Genomic DNA, 16,715 nt, shown 5'->3' with positions numbered 1-16,715 from the left:
GTCCCTACTCTTAACCCATTCCCATAATCAAGTGTCAGTTTCAAATGCCTAGAAAGCCATTTTACCTGGTACCTCAGTAGTTACATCTATCATGATCTCAGAAGAATTTCCTACCAGGCAACACACAGATATCACACTCTCCTAAAAACAGAGAGGAAGCAGAAATCAAGGATTGAAATGCTCACAAATCACAATCTTCCCAAACCTGGATGCCTAGATGCCAGCATAAAAACAAAATAAATAATAGCCAGGAAAATATGTCTCCCCAAGAACTCAGAAATCCTAACACAGCAGACCTTGAATATCACATCATAGATGAAGCAGAAATAAAAGATAGCAAAATAGCTTTTATGAATATGATAGAGGTACTAAAATGGAAATGAATAAATCCCTTAATGAATCTACAAAAACACAAACACTGGAAGAAATTGAACAAAACACTCCAAGACCTTAAAGTGGAAGTAAATTCAAAAAACCATCCCAAACCAAGAAAAATCTGGAAATGAAAAATTTAACAACTCAAACAGGAACCTCAGAGGCAAGCATCACTAAAAAAATACAACAGATGGAGAGAGAATCTCAGGCATTGACAACACATTAGAAGAAATGGATACCTCAGTCAAACAAAATGTTAAATCTAAAATATTCCTGGCACAAAACTTCTAAGAAATCTGGGACACTATGAAAAGACCATATCTAAGAATAATAGGAATAGAGGAAGGAAAAGAAAGCCAGGTCACAGGCACAGAAAATATTTTCAAGAAAACCACAAAAGAAAATTTCTGCAGCCTAAAGCAGAACATGCCTATCAGGATATAAGAAGCATAAAGAACACTGTTAAGTTTCAAATCCAGGACAAAGAGTTACGACGACTACTGAACATATCAAAGCAGACCTGGCCACTAGATTTCCCCTTCATTTCTCAGTCCCTACCAATTACAAGGTACAGTTGATCTCAACCTGACCCACCCACTACCCTGACCTCTCCAGTCCATGAGTAGGCCTGCCTTTCCCTCAGAGGTGCTTCCCTATATAATCAAGATTTTCTGGTTAATGGCCCTTTTGAATTTTTGGCCTCCTGATTGCTATATCTGGTTACCCTCTCTTCCCTCCCCTTTCTCCTCCCTATCTCCACACATGACCCAGCTCAACCTGATCATTTCTACTCTGAACTGTCCTAGAGGTCCCTGCCTTAACCTATACTCTCCCTTTTATCCACAATAAACTTTCTCCTGCATCACACCTAGGAGTAGTCATGTCCTTTCCTTTCCTTTTTGTTTTTTTTCCTTCAAATACCAAATAGACTTAACCAGAAAAAAAGTCTCCTCAGCAAAAATTAATTAAAACAGTAAACCTCTTACAGTAAGAAAGTAAAACTCTTTTATAAAAAAGATTATTAAAAGCTGAAACAAAAAAGAATCGAGTGACATATAAAAGAGGACCTATTAGAATAACACCTGACTTCTCAATGGAGATTGTAAATCCCAGAAGGGCCTGGACAGATGTTTCACAGAACCTGAGACCACATATGCCAGTGCAAACTACTATACCTAGAAAAACTTTCAATCACAATAGATGGAGAAAATAAGATATTTCATTATGAAACCAAATTTAAGCAATATATATTTACAAATTTAGTCATATGTAAGGTGCTAGAAGGAAAATCCATCATAAAGAGGTTAACCACACCCAAGGAAGCAGAAGCACAGAAAGAAGAAGTAATTCCACATCAGGCATAAACATACACACACACACACACACACACACACACACACACACACACACACACACTCAGTACACATACTTAGTCTCCTATGGACATCTGCTTTGTAATTAAAAAGTCAAAAATACACACTGGAATAAAAGCATCTATCTTCAACAAGTGGTGTTTCTAAAACTAGATGGCAGCAAATAGAAAAGTTTTAATAGAGCAATGCTTTTCACCCTGCACGAAACTCAAAATAAGATATGCTAAACCTGATAATAGATACAATGGAGAATAACCTTGGACTCCTTGGCATGGGAAAAGATTTTCTGAATAGAACACCTTAGCATGGGCACTAAAATCAACAATTAATAAATGAGACCTCATGAAACAAAAGTTTCTGCATAGCAAAGGAAACGGTCATTCAGATAAGTGGAAGCCAACAGAATGGGAAAAGATTTTTACCAACTACATAACTGATATGGGGTTAATAGCCACACTATATAAAGAGCTCAAAAAGAATAACCAACTATATATCAAGAAAACAAATAACCCAATTAAAAAGAGAACAGGGTACAGATCTAAACAGAAATATTTCAAAAGAGGAAACTAAAATACCTGAGATACACTTACATAAATGTTCCACATCCTTAGTCATCAGGGAAATGCATATCAAAACTATTTCATCTTACACCTGCCAGAATGGCCAAGATCAATAAAACAAATGACACTGTACGCTGGAAAGGATGCGGAACAAGGGGAACACTCATCCATCGCTGGTGGAACTGAAAACTTAAACATCCATCATGGAAATCAGTGTGGCAGTTCCCGAGGAAAATGGGGATCTAGTTAGCTCAAGAAGCAGCTCGACATCACTCTGGCACATATCCAAAAGGATGCTTCATCCTACCGCAGAGACGCATTTCCAACAACATTCCTTGCTCCTGTTTTCAAAATATACAAAACTGAGAAACAATCTAGATGTCTCTGACCAGCTGAACGGATGAATATGTGGTACACTTACACAATGGCCTATTACTCAGCCATTAACGAATGAAATCATGAAATTTCCAAATAAGTTGATTGGACTAGAAAAACGTCATTGAGACTGGGGTAACCTAGAAAGATAAATATTGTATTATTCACTTATCTGTAGATATTAGCTATTAAGCCAATGACAATCAAGCTATATTTCTTAGAGCCACAGAGATCAGGTACAGAATAACTGACTAGGTAGAGACAGATAGACAGAATAGATAATGATGGATAGATGGGGTTGGAGAAGTCCGAAACAAGAGGATCAAGTGGATGGGAAAAGAGAGACGATCACAGGTGAGAATATGTGGTGAGATAGGTAAAATTAAGGGCTATTTGAGGGATAGTATGGAAATATAACACAGTAGAATTTTGTTAAAATATATACACATAAAAAGGCCATCAAAATGAAGTCACGAAATAAAGGGTGAAACAGATCTGAAATTAGAAATTTCTTGACACTAAATGAGGATATTCTTACCAGAATTTGGTTGCATCTAATTGAATTCTTGGCCAACGAGGTCACCTAAAAATCCCAAGCAGCTCAGGCTGTTGCCCAGACCATAGGTTATTCCCTACAGACTGATTGGCAAGGCTCCATTGCTGAAGACATCACCTACGTAACTTGTTGCATGTGGAGAAATAGAAAGTACCTACATAAAGCCTTCATCCCTTCATGCTAGTGTCTACCTTATGGAAAAGTACTCTTCATGTTACCAAAGGAAAAGCATTAACACCAAGAAAGGCACAACCCCTTTGATCTACAATGGTGTCCTGTCTGCAAGATATGCTAGGAAAATAGCAGCAGTAAGCTTGTGGGCGTAATCAACAAATCTGATTTGACTTAAGGCCGCCTCCAAGAGATGGAATCCATACCCAATGTTGTTTGGGTGACCAGGAACTTGAGACTAGATAGCCCAGAGAACTAGGGTAAAACGAAGTACTACTGTATTAAAAATTAAAAGAAAAATGCAATGATTCTGAATGACATTTTTCTATGCTCATAGATTGCTGCCTTGATGAGGTATCATCAGAGAAGCTTCCTTTCCCAGCAGATGGTAACAAATATAGAGTTGCACAGCCAAGCATTATGCAGAAATGACAGACCTCAGAATATTCAGCTCTAAATGGGATGTCTCAAAAAAAAAAAACTTTCCATTGAACCCTGTGGAAGAGGAGGCATAAAGAATGCATGAGCCAGAAGAGATGGGGGATATCATGAAAACAATGTCCTCAAAATTAACAAGATCAAAGGATATGTAAACCCACAGAGACTGAGGCAGCATGCACAGGACCTGTGCAGGTTTGTGCAGATTCTTGCGTACATATTATGGTGTCCAGTTTAGAATTTGTAGAGTGGGCAAACAAGTGGGTCTCTTATTCTTCTGACTTCTCCTGAGTTCTTTTCCTTCTGGTTTTTTGCTTGTTTCCAATGTGTTAGGATTTTTTTTTCTTTTTTACTACAATATATTTTTATATTATTCATGTTTTTTGTTATTATCCCTTAGATGGCTGTTTGTTTCCTCATGAGAAAAAGAAAAAGAGTGGATCAGGATTAATTAAAGGGGAGTTGGAGAAGAATTGGGAAGAGTAGAAGAAGAAAAACCATAATCATGATATATTATATGAGGAAAAATTCTATTTCAATAAAAGTAAAAAAAAAATAAAGTCACTATTTTTAATAAGGCAATGTTTATATTTTTCTCTTTAGACAATTTAAATCTTACAGCCTTGAAAGTTAAAATAATTTATTGTTAGTTTAAAATAGAAAATCTGTTATTAATGAATAAAAAAATCAGGAGAAAATAGTAAGTAGGAAGAATAATGTAAAAGAAGAAGTATAATTTTAATAAAACAGATAAAATTCAAAATTTTGACTCATATTTCTCAAGATAAACAAACATGATTCACATGTAATTTAAGTATAAATATATTCTTCATTTTAAAAATAGCACAAGAAAAATTAAAATAGGGTATGAATTTTGCATAAAATAGCAATAGCAACAACAATTCTAAGAGTAATTATTGCTAGAATATTTGCAGTTAAAATTTTAAAAAATCTATGCAAATGAATAAGATAATTCACAAAAACACAAGTAGTACAGAAGCGATATTTTTCTTTATGTGCTGTGGTCACGTGACAAACATGTTTGTACTATTGAACTTGTTTACTTTTTCCCCCTTTTATATTTGTTGGATTTTCAAGATAGGGTTTCTCTTCAGAGCCTGTCTTGTAACTTTGATATGTACGCCAGACTAGCCTTGAAATCACAGAGATCCACCTGCCTCTGCCTCCTGAGTGCTGAGATTTGAGATGTGTACCACCCCTGCCTCTCCAGAACTTGTTTTCTCATGAAGAAGAAAAGAAATAGTAAAACTGAATATGTACCTGAATAGATCACTCTTCAAAGATGTTAAATAATAAATTATAACAGTTCCTAATTATTCAGCTCAGAATTTGTATTTTATCTAGTGCTTGTTTATATGAGTATATGTATTGATGTGTGGTTGTGTGTGCAGGTTCATGTGTTGGCATGTATAAATGTGTGGCCTTGAGTACGTAAATATAAGGTAGAGTCTTGAGTGTATCTCTCCTGCATTTTCTAGTAAATTTGTTTCACCAGAACAATCTGTGTATTAACTTATTTCCTGTAAAATACTTTGTGTGATCATGTAACTATATGTGTATGTGTCAGAGATTACAATATGTATTATCATAGGGCTCATATTTTTTAGATTTACTGGAATTATGGATGGCAAGTCTTTTCATTTCTAATATTTACCTATCATTATTTCGGAAAATATTTCTTGTGAAAATTGTTAATATATATGTACATATGTATGTATATATATATATATATATGTCTTTTATAAATTTTCATAATTTCATTTATACAGGTATTACTGGCAAACAGTTAAAGTAAGAGCATCATTTTGTAAAATGTTCTGAGTCCTTTTTATAACTGCCCATTTTCTCCTAGTTCTTTGGCCATAAGAGCCTTGCATTTGATGTTAGGCACAGTCTCATCCACAATTCTGTCCCAGACAGCTCTGCTTCCATGGATACTATAGAAAGTCTAAAAGTAAGCCACATCCATTTTGTGCTGTAACTAAAGGAAGTAGATGTTGCAACAAAAGTCAGTCTTCACTGATAGAAACAACTACCTAAGCAGTCTTTGCATACGAGGAAGCAGTCAACTTTTTTTCTTTGGCTCAAAGACCATACTTTACACTCCATTGTATCCCAGACCAAGGATAGGACCAGGCTGGGTGCAACTTCTAGACATTCAGGGTTCATGATTTCCCAGTATTAATTCCATCTAAAACTGGAAAAGAAGCACAGAGGTCACAGTGATAGGCCGATATTCAGCCTTACTAGCTGGCTTGGATTTTATTGGTCTTCATAGTGACCTAATTGTAAAATCAACCATTTGCTTCTTAAATTGAGGGAAGGTAGCCTTGAGTCCTATAGAGTGTTACAGAGTGCTGGGTAATTCGCAGTTAGAGTAAATACTAGACTCACAGCATGTTTCAAATGTATGACAGCAAAAAGATGACATCTCTTCCAAACCTCTGTGTCTACACCGAGGATGGGCATAGTCAGTTCTCTTAATTTTTTTCCATGCGTCTGAGAATAGTTCTGTATTACACCAAAAATGGGCATAGTTCATTTATTTTTTTTCCCCGTGTTTGCGAGAACAGATTTAGAATCCTATCCGAATTACTGCTAGCAGTCACAAAACCCCTTCTCTACTGGAAAGTAGACCTTAATATTTCCTGTATAAATCCCCCAAATCAGAGAATAGCTCACACAAGACAAAGGTTGGCTTGGAGGTTCTTGCTACCCACTGTTGTTCTTTTTCTTGAGTTGGCTTCTAGGATGTTGGAAAAATCAAAAGAGAATCAACTGTTTTGAGTTAAGGAATGGGAATCTTTAAGACATGAGGAAAGGTGAGTCCTTATTTAAAGCAGAGTTTTGAGAAGTCAGATTGGACGCTAGGAAACAGTTTTTCTGGGAATTTCCAATCTACAAAATCAGTTATTACTTGTAATATAAGATTTCTATAATAAACTATTCAGACATGTTATCCTGCTAAAGTAAGTGACACAGATGTTGGACCCACAGGTAGGGCATATATGCCTGCTCATCTTAAAGAGGATACTAAAGAACCAGGAGTACAGCTTTTCTTACTCACTTAATTATATGGGTTAGTATTCCTTGAGGGGGAATGAGACTCAGTAGGCGGGGAACTGTGTATAAGAGAGGCCAAGAAATTATTACTGTATTTTGTGTCTACTGTTTGGTCAGAACACCTTTAAGTTTTAAAGCTTCCTTGAAGTGAGGGTTAGAGTCTTTTCACTGTATCAAGAACTAAGGAACCAGGGCACTGTCTCAGTTGTCATACACATCCAGTACCAAGAACTGCATTGTCAAAAGTCTCAGTCACAACTCCCAGAAAATGTGATTTTGATTACTCACCATCTCCTCTAGCTACTGCTCCATGATATTACAAGAGAACTGAGGGAAGAAGGTTGCTAATTAAGATCTTGTCCACTATGCAAAAGAGTCAGCTTTCCTCAGTCTCTTGCTACCTACTATGTAAAAATTGACCAAAATATTAGACACATCTGCAATGTAGAACCCAGAACCCAGTGGGCTGTTGTGCACTAAATCTCTCTTCCTCTCCTATGTATACGGCCTTTTTCATGTCTTTCTTAAATAAATTTGTGTTTAAACTGAATCTCTGTGTTGAATTCTTTCTGTCAAGAAGACATGAATCAAGGTAGACAAAAACCTTTGCTTAGTAGAATTTTGTTTGTACTGAATGATTCCAGAGAAATGTTAGGTACAACTCCCAAAAGCCAAAGATCAGAGAAGAACCAGAAAGATGACTCAGCCATCAAAGGCTAAGGCTTAGAACTTCAAGGACAGCATTTTGGTTCCCAAATATCCAAGAAGTTCAAGGATGACCCTTTTGAGTGAGTGGAACATGGCTATAGGATTGGAGACCTTAAAAAATGTCTAACATAGATTCCAAACTTTGTTCAAAGAAGGAACCTGCATAAATTTCTGAGTAACTACACAGTAGGTCTTGCCGTAAAGTGTGTGCTGAGGCCCTGGTAGAAGTAAATAAAACAAACAAAAAAACAAACAAAAAGCTACTAAAGATCCAAAATCATTGTAGAAGGGGCCTCCATTCAATATCCACCCTTTGGTCTGCCCCAGAGGAAGAAAGGAGAAGTGAAGAGAGTGAGGAGGGAGACATGAGAGGGAGAGGAAAATTGCACCTCCGAGGGCTTCTCTAAGCAAAACATATGTGTGCAGAAAAATAAAAAAGGATTAAGTCAGTGCTTTCTTTTAAAGAATAAACCAAAGCAGACACTGAAATGGCAGTGACATTGGTGGCCCAGGTGTCCCCTACTGCTTTCTGTTAAGGCTGAAAGAAGGAGAAGAAAGGCTCCACGAGGGACTTCAATTTCATTATGTTTCCCGCAGTCAAAAAGCAACGGGAAGTGGCGTCAAGGTCTTTAAAGAAATCTGAACAATCGCAACTGCTTCCAGAGTGTTTACTTTGAAGGGAGGAACATGTATTTTTCTCCGCATGAAAACAAAAACAGTAAAAGCCATTCTTCGCGAGTCTAAGTCCACAGTCCTGAGAGGAGAAGGTACGAGAAGGAGGCCGGCAAGCCTCCACTCTTGCTTGTCCTGGGGAGGACAGTGTGTCACGAGGAGAAAGAGACCTCACCTGCCCCAAAGGCACCTGCTTTGTTTCTGATCAGCACCCAGTTTGCTCGTATAATGCTTAGAATGTGTGTAGCTTCGATTTTAATTCAAGTATTTGAACTATGTCTCTGATAATCTCTTAGGAATTCCTGTTCAGGCTTTATAGTTTTTGTTCATAAGATAATGTAGTTGTCATGTGCAGAATGTAAAATCCCGGAGACATCAAGTTCTTTCAGTCCCATTGTGTTTACTGCACAGTGCCCTGAGGAGAGTTGGGTGTACCAGACACAGCAGTGAATGAGTGAACAAAGGAACAAGGGCAAATTCTACCTACCAAAAAATTAACTCAAGAATTAGGTTTTGACAATAATTTCTTGTCAATTAGGACTTATGGAGACATTCGCAGGTCTCATTTGCACTAAAATGAAGAGTCATTTGAGGAAATCGCTAGTCTTTTTGTTTGGTAGAATATTAGTGTTACTCTACACTGTGGGAGCTTTTATAGTCCCTGGGGGGATAAGAGAGAATGTATGTGTATGCTGACCACAGCTCAGTATTCACAACAATGTGTCTACAGATGACACTGTGCATAACATTTGTGAGTGTCTTTAGCAGCACATAGTAACCTTTCAGATCTATATTTCTAAAAGGAAATACAATTACTAATTCATGTATGGGAAATCCTAAATACCATAGGACCTGATGGCAGTAGGAGAAATTATGGACAGTGACTGAGGTTGAGAATGAGCACACAGGGCACTCTGAACCACACTTCATTCCCTCCAATGTTTAGGGTAGGAAGATGTTCCCTGGTGGGGCTTAACCTGTGCTGTACCCATCACTCATTGGACAACATTCTCTTATTGGTTGAAGTATCCCAAGGAAAACCTGCCTGACAATTTGGGGAGAACGTTAGGCTTTAGGGCTAGAAGAGTAGCTTGTATGTTGTTAAGTTTCTAACAGGTTTCTAGTTATTACTCCAATGGTGATAAGAAGTGTCTTGCAGATGATGCTTCTGATGCTTTGCCTTCTGTCTACATATCCAACTGTCTTCATGTAGTCATCCAGAGGGTGTGTGATCAGTGAGAAGAAAGGAACTGCTGGGAACTGCAGCCAGCACTTAAAGCTACAACAGTCTATAAAGTCCTCATTTTTACTTATGACGATGCTCTAAAATGGATGTGGCATATTTATATTCAGTCTCTGGGTAAGAGGATCTGAATATGGAGAGGAGATGTGTAACCTGGATTGGTGCCTCGATCCACCCTCATCACCTGCTAGCATTCTGCATTATGCACAAATAAAGGTCTTTCTTTCAAGATTCTTTTTAGTAAGTGGAGCATGTGAAGGTGTGGCTAATACAATGAATACATGCCTAGGATCACAAAGAAAATATTATCAGAATTCTGGCGAGCATGAGGTTATCATGGGGTACAGCAGACAGGGAAGGTTTCAGGAAAATAGCAGCTTTCACAGCCGTTCCTGGAAGCTATGTGATCATAGAGATGGAGATGTGAGATACTTTCGTCAAGGAAAAGACTAAGTAGGAAAGAAAAGTTCAGAAATAGAAAAGGTACAGGGTGTTTTGAGAGAGGAATAAGTAAATCAATAGTAGAAACTGTGTGGGCAACAAGGAGAAGAGAAAGTAAAATGACTGGCATTCAATCTCCAGGAAACATTTATGAAATTAAAAAAAAAATGAATGCAAAGTTAATGTGAGGCCAGCCCAGAAAGATCTGAGAGTAGGCCTGGGTTTGGGTTTTCAGGTTGGTACTGGGTGGCCATCTAAGTGTTTTCTAAGTCAGCAATGGTGTGCTGGTGAACACTGTAAAATTGATTCCTAAAGAGGAATCCAAAAAGAAGTGTAAAAACTCTGGGTAGAAGTTTGGTTCAGAAAACTTGATGATGGCGAGAATCAGGACAAACAAAGAACCTCAGACAATGAAATATTTCCTACAGCCTCCTTCGTTTATGAAGACAGACAGATAGACATGCATACTCTGCAGTTCCTTACTACAGGACCACACATGTTCATCCAGTATGCCAATTATATCCTCCCCGTGGGAGAAAGGAATAATGCACACTAGCTGCTTTTCATTTCCCCATTAATTTTAATTACTAAAATTGAATTTATCATGCTACCTTAAAAATTTCATATCATGAATGCTTGCTGAGAATCCTTCCAAACTGCATTTCAAACAATTCCATTTTTCATGTCTGTGTTTAAAAGATAGGCAAGAAATAACATTGCATTTCTTGCAGATCTACATTTAATATGCATTTCCTTTATGCCTTACTCCATAACATTTGAAACCCCTGAACAAATATTTTGGGGGATTTTTGACCTGGGGGAGGAAATGGCTTCACTGGGAATGCAGACCACTGAACACACTAGTGGTCCTTGTCGGCTTCCTAACCCTCCCTGGAGTTGTGAGGTGTTAGCTTGTTTCTGAACCAATATTTTGGTAGGTTCCAAATGTCAGCAGTAGGAAAATATACCGTGCACCTCCCTTTTCCTGTTTCTGAGCACCTTGTCCCGCTGCACAGATTGCTTCAGCACAGACAGAAAATACAAAGCACATGTCCTGGTAGTCATGCCGACGAAGGCCTCCATTTGCATACCCTTCATAATTCAATTTAATTTTTTTTTTGTCAGGATTCCTGAATGCTTCATGTTTGCTTTAATCAGAATGTTGACATTTACACTGAAGCCAATTTCTCTTTTTCTCCTCCGTGTTTTGTTTAACCACGACAAGTGACAGCAAACTGGAAAGAACAGACTTTTTAAATTGGCTCCTTGCCCAGAATGCATCATTTCTCCTGAATCCTTCCCCCCCTTTCAATGCATTGCAAGCGGAAATGTGAAAACACTCCTCCAACACAAGAGTGAGGTGTTACTGCTCTTAGATAAAGATTTGTGTTGTATTTTAAAACTAGATTGCTGTACAGTTTCAAGCTATTAGCAACAGCCTATTACGCTGCAGCTCTGGGTCCCTGGGGAGATATGTTTAGTGGATTTCCGTAATTCAAGCCAAATAAAATACTACATGAGAAAATATCTAATGTCAAAAACATCGGCTTCGGAAAGCAGTGGGAAGCGGTAAGCAAGCATGGCGTCACTCACCAAATAACTCCAATGTTTCCTTGGATCTTCCCAGGTTCTGCCCCAAATGGTGGCTGGCAGTCTTGTTGAGAAAACCAGCATGTGGTTAGCTATCTATTAGTCACGGAGAAAATCACCAATCGCGGCAGCAAGCGCCCTTCCTCTTTCCAGCAGAACAGGTTTCTGTTGGCATCCACATTTGATCTCTAATATTTCCATGAGATTCTACTTTTGAATCAGAATTCAGATTTGCACATCTATCTGACTTAATCATTTAAATTAAGAGTTTGAATGTATTTGTGTCAAATATGGGTAAAGCTGCCTACTCGTAGTATCCACACTGAATTAATAGGTATGTCTCTTCATGGAATTTAATCTGCCTCAACAGAGGAAGCAAAAGGAAAATACAAATATTAAAATCATAGATTTAATAGATTGAAATAATATAGTAATCTGTTAGATATTTCCAGAAGTGACTCAGTTTTCGACCTACCCACAAGATGAAAATCCTTCCGTAAACCCTTACAAGTATGCCTCCCAAATCATCTACTAAGTATCAGGGATTTAGCTAAAGCAATCAAAAGGAAGTCTTGTGAGTGGGTAGGTAACCTTCCAGGCTTTCTTATTGCCTTGCTTAGCTGGGATACCATACAAGAACTATCACAAAATGCATTCATGAAGAAAACCAGTGACCTCAACAGAGATTTTTCAAATTCTGAATTATGATTTATTACTGTGAACTCAACTTAATTGCTTATGAATGTCATTTGTTCACCGAGAAAGCACGAACCTGAAATTAACAGCTTTAGACTTTATTCAACTCAGCTTCTTCTGTACAGGGTTTTAAACCTAGTACAGTATGTTTGTGCTTGAGTGCGTGTGTGTGTGAGAGTGTGTGTGTGTGTGTGTGTGTGTGTGTGTGTGTGTGTGTGTTTGAATTTTGAGTTTTCTCAGGACTCATGCTCTGTTTCTCACTGAGGATCATCAACAACAGCAACAAAATAGTTATGGGTAAATTGGGTGTTGGTTGTGACTCTCCTTGGCAGCGAACTAAATAAACTTGGTCTCTTATTGTTAAGGGTGCGAAAACGATGAATAAACTGAAATATACTTTGCCTATCTGCTTGGTATGGCATCTCAAAGTCCATCCTTTGCTTCTTGTTAGAAATACAAAAATGCCTGAGGGAGAGAGTAGCTATACAGCCCTAACAAAACAACAAAACAAGGTGGTTCTAGAATTCTTCTCCTGCTACCAGAGGGGCAACATGAATGAGTAGTACTCTTACTTAGAAAAGGCAAGAGCAGGTTTCAGCATAAAAGAAGATATAAGTTTCTAGCCGAAACAAATCAAAACAAACTAAATGTATAATAATATGTGAAGAATTTCAAGGTGAGAGAAGATCAGCAAAAGAAGTTTATAGAAGGAATCTGCCGTTGTGTATGTAGGAAAAAAATGCCTGAAATAAAGAGGACACAGTTCATTTAGCAGTTTGGGATATTAGGAAATTATTTATAATGGAAGGGGATGTGAATATTTTCTTAGAGTGGTCACCACAGAAAACAACACATTCTCTCGCACTGGAATACTGGAAGCACCCTATCCAAGTGTGCCACCATGTCTCTGGGGACTGTGAGGAAGAGCTTGTGTCATGCCTTTCTTTTAGCTTCTGGTATTCCTGGTTGTGCTTCACAGTTCTTGAATTTTAGATATCCCTGAAGACTCTTCCCATGGGTCCCTGTGCTCTCCCCATTTCTCCACCTCTCTTTCTCTGTCTGTCTGTCTGTCTGTCTCCTTCTCTGTGTGTGTGTATGTTCATGTATATCAAATTGTGCACACACATGTGTGCAGTAGGAGGCCACTAGTTCGTTTCCCAGCTTCCCAGACTCCCAAAATAATCACACAAAAACAATATTATTTAAATCACTGCTTGGCCAATCACTTAAGTGTATTGCTTGTTTGCTCTTACATCTATTATTAACCTATTTCCATTATTTTATAATTTATCACAAGGCATGGCCTACAGGCAAGGTTCTACCTGGCAACTCATTTCTGTCTCCTCTGGCGACTCTATGGCTGCTCTCTGACTCTGCCTTCTTTCTCCCAGCATTCAGTTTGGTTTTTCCCGCCTATCTTTACTCTATCATATCAAAGGCCAAGGTAGATTCTTTATTGATTAGCCAATAAAAGCAACACATATACAGAAGGACTTCCCACATCACATGTGCACACGTAAAGGCTGGAAGGCAACTTCAGATGCCAATCCTTAGAAAATAGCCACCTTATTTTAGGGTCTCTAATTGAACTCATGAAGTAGGCTAGAATGTCTAGCAATGAGCTTCAGGAAACACTTATCTCTGCCTTCCCAGCTTTGGGATTAAGGTCAGACCACCTGTCCAGGTTTTTGGTTTGTTTGTTTGTTTGTTGATGTCTTTGTTTTGGTTTGATTTCACTTTCTAATGCAGGTTTGAGAATTGCATACAAGTCCTCATGCTTGTGTGCTATGCACTTTTTTGAGTGACTTTATCATTCCATCATACCAGTCTTATAATGCTTTTTGATAAACACACAAATTATTGTTATAGAGTCAACTCATGATTTCATATTAATTTATTTTGAGGTTTTCAAGCAGAGGTAACTTCATTGGGATTGGAGGTTAAAGGTTAACCATAATTTTTGGAGAAGACATCATTAACCCTTGAAAAAAATATATATTTTACAATACTTTTCATTGTATTTTCTAAGGTAGAAAGAAGTAGACAGTTGTGTCTCAAAAATATTTCCACATGATAGCCATATCTCAGATCATGAAATAAAATATTCTAGGAAAGGATATTTCGATAGTTGTCATTATGAAACCCACTGGATTTAGAATCACTATGGAAACATGTCTCTGTGACTTCTGGGTGAAGGTGTAAGTCACAAACAATCCCACATTAGTTTGAAATTATGATTAATAGAATGGTTATTTTTTCAAAGGGGAAAAAACTTACAGATTACCGTTCCAGACAACAGCCCCTCTGTGCGAACAGGAAAGGAGTCTAGGAGCCAGAAGCAGAGCCAGAAGCCAGAGAGAGAGAGAGTGGAGGACAGCCGCTGCTTTTTTTAAAGAGAGAGAGAGAGACCACGCCCCAATGGGCTGGTATCTCAGCGGCCATTGGCTGAAGGAGAGGAAGGAGCTCCCACAGCATCTCCCCCTTTTGTTTAAGTAAGAGAGTTCTAAGCCTACTACAAAATTATATACAATAAGTACAAACCTACGAAATTATATACAATAAATACAAATATCCTATTCTAACCAGCTTAAGTCTTGTATCACAAATAACTTGGCCAAGTCATGAGAGGAAAGTAACTACATTTATATAATCTTCAATCTCATTGAAGATCTGAGAAGGGAAATAATGTTTTCTGAATAATTAGGAAGTGCAATCAAACAACTTCTAGAACATGTAACAAATCACAGAGACAACTGGCTATCTGGGCACACACCCAAAGTCACGTTTGCAGCATTGAAGCAACCAACTTTGGCTAAGGCCTGATGTAATTGACATACCATTTTCAAAGGCAAGAAACTTTTCAAAACTATCTTACCCTGTCTTGGCAGAATATGACAGTCCTGTTTTATCCATTTACCAATATTCTGTAACTCTGTCAGTAGTTGAGGTATGGGCATTTCTTTATCCAAAGGCCAGTTCTGGCAAGAAGAAAGGCTCCAGGTGCTTTGGTGCTCAATATTCTCTCGGGAATAGATTGATGTTGCCAGGAGCGATTGTGTCTCACTACCACAGAACTCTGAATTAGATTAAAGGCCATTTTCTACAGCTCTTTGAAGAAGTTGAAGATTATCTACCTATACTGAATATAATCTCTATGTATCTAAAGAACCTGATTAGTCTAATTATAAATGACAAACTTAGATGATTATTGATCTATATAATTCTCAATACCTATCTAATTTAAAGACTGAGACAATAAACAGCTGTGCAATAAATGAGGACAATATGACCTCCAAATATAAACAATGTGCAAGTATACATTGCAATATGGTAAATATATATCAATATATTAATAATATATAAGTATCTTAATAAGAGGTAGAAGTGTACAATGCAATATGGTAAATATACATATATCAATACATAAAAATGTTTTGAACAGAGGTAGAAGCATTCATGCATACAATAGTCAACATAATTTAACTTTGTATCAATATATAAGAATCGATACCAATATATTTGTCTAAAAACAATAACTCACAAGTACAAATCTATTATCCCATAATCCAATTATCCCTCTTTTTTTTAAAGATTCCTACACTTATAAAATTCCTCCCCCAACCCTCAACCGTATATTAATTATAACCAACCCCTAAATGATGTCCCTATCCCAAGGACAAACTTTACTGGGAGAGGGGATGTCGTTCTCTGGAATTACTTCCAGCTGTCATGGGGGGCGACGTTCTTTCTGGGGGATCCTGTGAAAGTAAAATGATGGTTAAATTTCAAGGTCAATGTCTTTTAAAATTGCAAATAGTCTCTGAGTATTTTGTGGAGGTCTAACCAGAATGTTGTACAAGATGTTCACCATTTCAGCTAACCAAGTTGGAACCGTCTTGTGCAGCTGGTACCCAAAACAGGTCTTGTAGTAGCACTATCAGTATCATGAAGTCATATCAACCAGTTGGAGTTGTTGTTATGGGGCCCCATCTTCTTCCTGGAAACTTCAAATGTCACTGCAGGAAAAAGTCATTGTTCATTGTGGAAAACTTAAACATTAATCATATAGACATATACAGACATGCATATATTCAATGAAAGACATGATAGATATATTTAATGAAAGGTATGATAGATATGAAGAAAAGTAAAGATGTTTTCTAAACTCATATTTCTTTCTGTCCCATATCATGACTCTTGACATGAGACAGAAACTCCAGAAACTCTGGGTTTTTTTTTTAACAACAGGCTTGGAATTAGAGAGGGACTGAGCCAGAGTCCAACTCCAAAACCAGCTCTATACATTTAGAAATATGATTTAGTATATTTTACTTACAGAACCTATTCAGTTTTCTTGATAGTCCTTATTGGGCCGTTATTTTCCATCTGTCAGTATTCAAATATCCAGGGTCCCTTGAATTTTTCAAAGATGA

Source organism: Myodes glareolus, chromosome 13 (assembly GCF_982192425.1).
Source record: "Myodes glareolus chromosome 13, mMyoGla1.1, whole genome shotgun sequence".
NCBI lineage: Eukaryota > Metazoa > Chordata > Mammalia > Rodentia > Cricetidae > Myodes > Myodes glareolus.
This window is presented reverse-complemented; position numbering follows the sequence as displayed.